Source organism: Lissotriton vulgaris, chromosome 2_1, assembly GCF_964263255.1.
Source record: "Lissotriton vulgaris chromosome 2_1, aLisVul1.2, whole genome shotgun sequence".
Classification (NCBI taxonomy): domain Eukaryota; kingdom Metazoa; phylum Chordata; class Amphibia; order Caudata; family Salamandridae; genus Lissotriton; species Lissotriton vulgaris.
Window position 1 is genome coordinate 1,840,701,125 of NC_141687.1, and position 8,360 is coordinate 1,840,709,484.

Below are 8,360 nucleotides of genomic sequence, written 5' to 3' on the forward strand. Positions count from 1 at the left end.
ACAGATGTAAATCTTCTGTGGTGTTGAGCCCGTTTGGGTATTTACTGTCTAGCTCAACTATGTATTGAGTTTCCTTCTTTCTAAGCAGTTTTTCTCTGTCTCCCCCTCGCTTTAGGGGGGCCACTGCATCAATGACAAAATATGTCAGATCGCTCAGATCATTGTTGTGAGTAGATCTGAAATGTATATATATGGTCAGAAGCTGTTGTCATGGCGATTACTGTTACTGCAAGAAAAGTTTAACAGATGGCTCCATCAAACATAATGGCTGACAGACAAACTTTTCCATATCTGATTTTTTCTAAACACAAACTCCCAAAGCGAGAGTTTGTTTTTGAAAAAAAGAACTAATGACTGGACCTGGGCGGTGAACTTAGCTGAGTTTGCAGAGTTTGCAGAGTTTTCTGCACTCCCCGGAGCTCGCGGAGTGCAGAAAACTCTGCTCTGCATAGCCCAGCAGAGGTTTTTCCTCGCTGGTGCTCACCAACAGTAAGTTGGTGAGTGCAAGCTGCCGCTTGGATAGAATTTCTACTCAAGCGGCAGGAAGATCAGTGCGAACAGCAGTTCGCGCTGCACTCCCCCACTTGCGGAACTACACAACGTTTTTTTATCACTTCGCAGGGTTCCGCTTAGAGGAACTCCGCCCAGGTCCACTAACGACATCCATACCAGTTTTCTTACATGGTGTTGGGGTCATATATATATATATTTTAAACTCTCCTTGACCACCAGAATATACCTGGCGGTGGTGGACAGTAAGAAAAAGAAGCCATCTAACCATCCACTCTAAATAGGGAGGATGGTCCAATGGCACCTGCTCTGTCGGGCCGTTGAAGGAAGTTTTACCCTGAAAAAGTAAATTTTACTCCATCTGTGTAAAACCTACAGTCTGCCAAACCCTATATCAGCACCAGAGGCCGACCTAATGTAAGTAAGTACTGACTCTGCTCTTCATGGGAATAGTCCATCTCGAACCTTGGTCACTCACACATTCACGCTGAGGCCCACTATTGTTTAGTTGGGAAATTTGAGATTAACACCTCTGAATCTCACTGACTAAGCTACACAACTGATTCTAGCAGGTGGTCGATTAGAGATTGCCATATTCGTTAGAACTTATTCTGTTTGAGGGCAACTTTTTTAGCTGTCTGATTCGCTAATGAGGGTTGCTTTTATTTTAGTTTCAAACAATTTATAATATTAGCTGGCACTCTTATACCATTCTGTGCTCTATTACTATCCTTTATGTAACAAGGTTGGTGAAGGCACTATGGGACCAGCTACCACAAAACTAGTTCTGCCACTTTTGTGTCAGAATATGCATAATGCTACACAAAGTTAGCGGGCACACATCAATCTCTTAAATATTTTTGTGTCATCATTTAGGTTGTAGTTATATCACAGAATTTGATTTGCCTCTGTAAGTTTTATCAGCTGTATATCCTTGACACACAACCAGTTCTTACGTGGGTCATTGAGGGTATATCGAAAAAGTTCCTGAAGTAGCATGGTAGCCGTATAGCCAACCATTCTGATAAATTCAGTAGTGTAGCACGCTATTCACATGTCCTGAGAGTAAACATCAGACTCAAAACAAAGATTGAAATTTGAACTGAAATCAAGACTTTGACATAGTGACATTCGTGAACTCGCTCTTTACCTATACGAGGACTCAAAAATGTTGGCCTATTTTTTGTCCCAGTCTACAGAGGCGTAGCTCCGGGGGGGTGTTTGGGGTGTTACAACCCACTAATAAATGTATTCTTCCGTAAATAGTTGGTACAGATGCTTTCAGTCAGGTATAGTGAGGTGTCTGTCAGACTTCACCTGGAATGTTTACATACAAACAGATGAAAACATACACACACTCTCTCACTCTCCTCTCCTCTCTGTTTTGAGCTTCTAAACACATGTTGATTATTTTACAAAATATTGGTTTCAATTACTCCTAACAATACGCTTTGCTCTCCCTTTCCACTGGCCTTAAGCACCCTCATGCCCTGCTTCTCATGTATGTATTTTCCCTTGATAAGTCAGAGTGATTCTTCGGAAAATCTCACCCCTTCTGGATGCGCCGCGGTCTCTTCGGCTCAAGGCGCAGCACAGGAACTGCACCATGGCTGGGGACAGCGCGGCTCTCAGAATGGTCTGGGTAGACCTGGAGATGACTGGGTTGGATATCGAAAAAGACCAGATTATCGAAATGGCCTGCCTTATTACAGATGCTGATCTCAATATTCTGGCTGAAGGCCCAACCCTGATCATTAAGCAGCCTGATGAGCTGCTAGACGGTATGTCTGAGTGGTGTAAAGATCATCATGGGAAGTCCGGTCTGACCCAGGCAGTGCGAGAGAGTAAAATTGCACTTCAGTAAGCCGAGTATGAGTTATTGTCCTTTGTGCGGCAGCATACACGACCTGGGCTTTGCCCACTAGCAGGGAACTCTGTGCATGCAGATGAGAAGTTTCTGGACAAGCACATACCTCAGTTCATGAAGCACCTTCATTATAGAATAATAGATGTGAGCACTGTGAAGGAGTGCTGCAGGCGCTGGTATCCTGACGATTATGAACATGCACCAAAGAAGAAAGCGACTCACAGCGCTCTGATACGTACCGGTAAAGCCAGCGCTTTATAATCCTTTTGATGTAGCTTCTAATGCAACGTTCCCCTGGTTTTGCGCTCCGCTACCTCCGGATCTAGATAGCGCTATATAACCTTTGCAAATCAAATAAACTAAAACTGGTTTTCCCGAACGCTGAGACCTGAGCAACAAGGCTGATGCCCGGTGGAGCTGCTTGACCGCTAATGAGGAGATGGGCCCTGGTTTCCCCCTTGACCGTCACCTACCCAGCTGGACATTGGGCATTGTTCTTCCTCTTCTCCCCTCAATTACTCCTTCCTCGCCTCCCTCCTTCGAATTATTGAAACATTGTTTATGTGTACTGTACCTTACTGTGCTCTTTAATCTGCATCTGATGTAACTTGTAACGCAATGATTCTAAATGTAAAGCGCTCTGATACCCTCTTGGGTCAAGTTCGCGCTATATAAAACTTTATAAATAAATAAATAAAAAATAAATTCTCCAATCTTACTAAGCAATGCCACTGCCGCTCTGTCCCTGCTATTGGCTATGCCATTGCTGAGCCTGTGTTGCAAAGCAGATTACGTGAACAAATATGAAAAACAGCTCGTTTAATTACAGGGTGGTCGGTGGTCCTCAACAGAGTCATCAGATGAGACTGGTTGCCCATCCTTTTGACCACATGTGCTTCTACCCTCCGAATCAAGGACGTGGGCAATATCTGTAATGATTTTGCCTCTACTGGTCTGGTGAGGACGATTTCAGGTCCATCTCTGTCCCCCACAGATGTCGACTGAGTTGGTAAATAGGGGGGTGGAGGGGTGGGGGTGTTCTGTCAGGTATATCCAGTGTCTTGATGTTTATTCAACCTACAGACATGCCAGTGCAGTGCACCATTATGCTATGTGTCTGTCTTTTACTGAACTGCCAATAAACAGAGTTGTAAAAAAATACAAAGGCCGCAGGTCCATCTTGGTGAAAAAGATGGAGCCGTTTTACATTCCCGTGTCTCAGCAACTCAGTAGTCTAGTCCCTCCTGCCACCTTGACTGCCCTCAACCCCAAAAGAATATTCACTTTCTCCGCTGCCACTTGTCTCTTCCCACCAGCCTCCCAACCAACCACCCATTCTCGTAGCCTGGACCTGCTCTGAGACCTATTTATGTTTTTATTATTAATTTGAGGATAGGAATTTCCACATTCAGGGCTGTTGTCATATATGCTCGCCCCAATGGCATCCATTGCCTTGGTTTGCCAGCTCCGGGTGCGACCCCAGCCCCCCAGCAATTGCTGCTGTTTCTCTCGCCCCACCCTGACTGCCCCAAGTATCCGTGGCTGCTTCTCGACTGTGGCATGTAATCCCCGGGCGGACTCACGGCCCCACCCCCTTTAAGACAATTCCATGGCGCCCCCTCCCCAGTGAAAGCCGAGAGCCGCGCGTAAAACTCCGGAATCCGAGTTATTGAGCTCGAGCCTCGGCGGCCCCGGGCCTTCGCCTTGACAGTGAGGCCTGTGAAATTCAAGCCCTCAAGAGCACAGTGTGTGCAAGCAGGAGGAGAGGGCAGGGGGGCACGGGACCTGTCATCAGACTGGGGCGATAGTGGGGTCAGAGGTCAAGCTCGTGAGCCGGGTAGGTGCCCCCACGACAGCTGCACAAAGACCGCACTATTTGAAAGGGAGTGAGTGGCTGCTCTGCAGCAGAAGGAAGGCCTTTAACATCTATTAAGAGCCGAAGCACCATTCGGCGTGTGGCTCCTGGGAGCGCGCCCCGCTGCGCTGGTGTTTTCATGCATCAGTGTGTCGAAAAGCGTTCCTTGGCTCGAGCTAATATTTCCTTTTAACTGGTGGACACTATTTCAGAACAGGAAAAGTGGAAATTCCTCAAAGTGTCGGGGGTGGGTGGGTGGCGAGTGCCTTCGTAAATAGTTTAGTTTAGCCGACTGTAAAGCGGCAACACAGGGACTGCACAGAACAGCCATTACTTGGATAAAACAGGGACCCAATTTTTTTTTTAACAAACGCAATCCATCGTCTAGATAAGGCGATGGGTGCAGAACGCTCTATCCTCTTTGAATGCCCCTGTGGCAAGCCACAGCCCACTGCCGTGCTGAAGTGAAACCTTTCAAGTCCGTAGTAATACTAGAACATGTGGGAGTGCGTGAAACTCAGGAGTAAAGGGTTTCTTCCCAGAAGGATGACAGTCACATTTGTGTACAAGCCACAGATGCGGTTTTTAGACCTGGTATCAGAAAAGCCAGGGTGAGGACAGTTAAACGAGCTGTGCCAGTGAACAGAACGCTGTACACTGCCCTTAGCCTTTGGTGGGCACACTCCATGGGGAGAATGGCCCAGGAGATGATGGGCGCCTAAGCAGTATGTAAGGACAACTTTACTGTGACAGGCCTGAACCTGGACTGCTGTTGTACAAAACCATCAATCAAACGGATATGAGCAAACTCCTTTCCAACCTCCCTTGAGGTAGCAACTCTTAGGAATAATACCTCACCACGGAGAACATCCTTTACAACGAATGCTTTACAACGCAGTACCATTACCACGCAAGTTTTACAACGAAAGTCGTTACAACGACTTTCGCTGGAGGGCGCTCTAGAATAGGGAATAGTTTAATTTACTATCCAACACCTTCCCTACTATCCACGGGGACTGGAGTTGGAAGAGTAAATTAAACTATTCACTATCCAGCGCCCCCAACGCAAGTCATTGTAACGACTTGCGTTGTAAATCCTGCGTCGTAACGGTACGCGTTGTAAAAGCACACGTTGTACCATCATACATCCCCTCACCACTACCCTTTCATACAGCCACAAACGACTAAAGACAAGCCACAGAGTGCAAATGAGCACATGTGCTAACTGCATAAAACAATAGTGTGAAGAGAAAGCAGGTGCAGGCAACTCATGCTCCTTAAACATAAGCCACACTGCCCCCTTTCCCCCATAGTCTATCTTTGACCTACCGGTTTTAGATATCTGTTCTTTACCTCCTAGATGTGGCAGTTTTTCTTCACCTCTAGAATTTACTGCTGCTTTTTAGGTCGAGCATTCAAGACCTCTTATATATACTTTAGTATATACTTAAATGTGTATGTAGTTTGTGGGCTCTGGAGATCAGCCCTAGGACTTGTCTGCTTCCGCTTAGGGACTTTTTTTGTTCTGTTCAACTGCCTATATTTAACTGTCTTGATAGAAAACAACCTGTAGAGGTCAGTAAAATACCAGAATTGCTTTCTGCTGAGGTACTTTCTTTTTTAAATTTTTTGTCACCTGCCTTTATTTAACTTTCTTGATAGCCAACGACCAGCGGAGGTCAGTAAAATACCAGAATCACTTTAGCATTCTCTAGACTCCAGTCCATAGAAATTGTCTTCCACGAGCACCCGTAGACAATAATATTTTTTTAAATCCTGTATTTTCAGTGATATGACCACCGAAGGCCCTGATTTTATGTTAAAAACAGAGCTTTGGACTATACCATTTCCCACTGAAAGGCAGTATTTCTCTCCTTGTGTTCCCATACCTGGTGTGTCACTCACTTTGGTGCTTACTTTCCCTCCATTTTAGTATTAAATGTTTTTATTGACAAAAATATAGTGGAGCAGAAATGGGGCCGCTGTCTAGGCCACTTACATTTCAACGGGTCGGCATGAAGGGTACCATACGCATACAATTCACATGACAGGGGGAGCCATTGTTAAACACAGCAAGCTGCCTACAACCCAGAATGGACCGGCCGCGTCATAAACAAGGTGAAGACATCAGGAATCCCTTCCAATGCATCGTCAGTCCAGCATCCACTAACAGATGCAGGATGAGTACGCCGTCGTGTGCGCACTCGGAATCCTGGGTGACCTCTTAAGCTAAATTCTTCACCAACAAAATTAAGACCATTCAGAACTCCTTCCTGCCGTCTGGGGTAGTGGCAGCCCCAGGTACTAGCATCCTTTCTGGTTCTTCTCCGGGTATGGAGCCCACTCTTTCGGAGTTTCCCCTGCTCTCCGTTTAGAGGGAGGAGGGGTTGTATTTCGGCTTTTAGAGGGAGCAGGTGTTTTTTTTGGGGGGGAAGTGGTGGGGCACTTCCCTCGCCCCACTACTTTCAAAGGATAACAGCTACCCCTGGGTGCCACTATGGCTGCTTTGTTTAGAATGCGTTGTGATCCAAGATCTGGGTTTCTAACTTATTGGATTATCTTTTCAAACTCTGGTGAAAATGTCCTATGGGTTAGCACTGGCACTAAGGCCACGCTAAGGGGTACTTTGAAATGCAAAGAAGTGCACATGGCAGTCAATCAACATTCTGACATTAGTGTTTAGTGGTGAAAGTCGATGTGAACGTAGCCCCAAAGCCCCTGCAATGTATGTAGAACTAAACTTTCCAGGTGGAAACTTCGAAAACCCCGAACACCCCTGCCGACACTAGCACTACCCACGCCCTACTCCGGTCATGTATGGCAGATCGAATGAGTGCTTGATTAAATAGCACAAAATACTACAAAGGGAAAAGAAGTGTAAACACTTCACACAACTTTCAGAATACCGTAAAATACATCAGCAAACACCCACAGACCTCAAAATGCAGGTCGTGTTAGGAAGATAGGCATGGGCAAAAACCTTTTGTTTTCAATCCGCAGTCAGTGGATCTGAAACTGAGGAGAATTCACAGTTTAGCAGCCGCCTGCCCCAAATTGTAAGAAAATGTAAGGCTACCTGTGAAATACCCTGAAGAATAAGAATTTCTGCACGAAATGAGGAATTCTTGTACTATCCAGCAATGTCAGGGGTTGGACGATGTCATTACCTAAATGGGTATTACATTATGTTCATTACAATATCTGTTCCCCACCAGCCTCATAACAGCAGCTTTCTCAGCAGAGTAGCAGCTGCGGCCATGACTAGGGAAAATTAAATAAATAATTCGTTTGCCCTCGTCTTCGTCCGTCGAAATTCCACCCGCCGGCCCCAACGCTCTTACCTGCAAGGGCCGCGGCCGCAGAGGAGCTTGTGTGTGGCACCTGTCTGCTAGAACGTTAGGAGGACCCCACAGGCAAGCGAGGCACACAGACTTCCCTAGTAAGGAGATTGTTTTGAAGTGCGCTGTCAAGGTTGCATCAGTGCATGTACCACTTAGCTTTAAGGTAAATACATTGCCCGGCCGCTCACAGTGCTTCCAAAAGCAGTTGTGCTTTTGTCTTTTGTTTCCACCCACGGAGCAGGGTATCCACCTCAATCCCAAACATGGGCAGAAACAACAAGCATTTGCAAAGCAATAGTTTTCACATTTGGGACAGTGAGAGCTATTGGCATTGTAAATGACTTATGGAGTTATGAGGGTTGTATTGGAGTTGTTAGTTGTGGAATTGTGTGGGATGGAGTGTATTTGTGTACTGGAATTATGTGGCATAGTGAACAGTTAGGGGTGAGAGTTGCACAGATTAGATAGAAAGGAAGGTAGAGAGGGATAATTAGTTTGTGCAGAAAGTGAATGACCTCAAGACAGAGAAGGAGAAAGAGTGTTGTGAGAAAGAGAGTAGAAGATGGAGCACATGTGTACGCACAAGACACCACATGAAGAGGAGGAGAGCATGGGTTTGAGGGACAAAAACCTTGAAAAGACACATGTAAGAAGCTGTGTGAGCAGGCAGTATAGAGATGAGACAGGGAGTGTGAGGGATGAGAGGGGGCAGTGGGATTGCGAGATGAGAGGGGGTGAGGCAGTAGACACATTTGTTTTACATGCTGGTGGTGCCCAAGGTTCTCAG

At 46.1% G+C, this 8,360-nt stretch overlaps 1 pseudogene; it reads left to right on the forward strand.

Moving 5' to 3' along the window:
• The first annotated feature begins 2,062 nt into the window (after nt 1-2,062).
• Nucleotides 2,063-2,638, forward strand: LOC147733378 (oligoribonuclease, mitochondrial pseudogene; annotated as a pseudogene).
• Nucleotides 2,639-8,360: the final 5,722 nt, after the last annotated feature.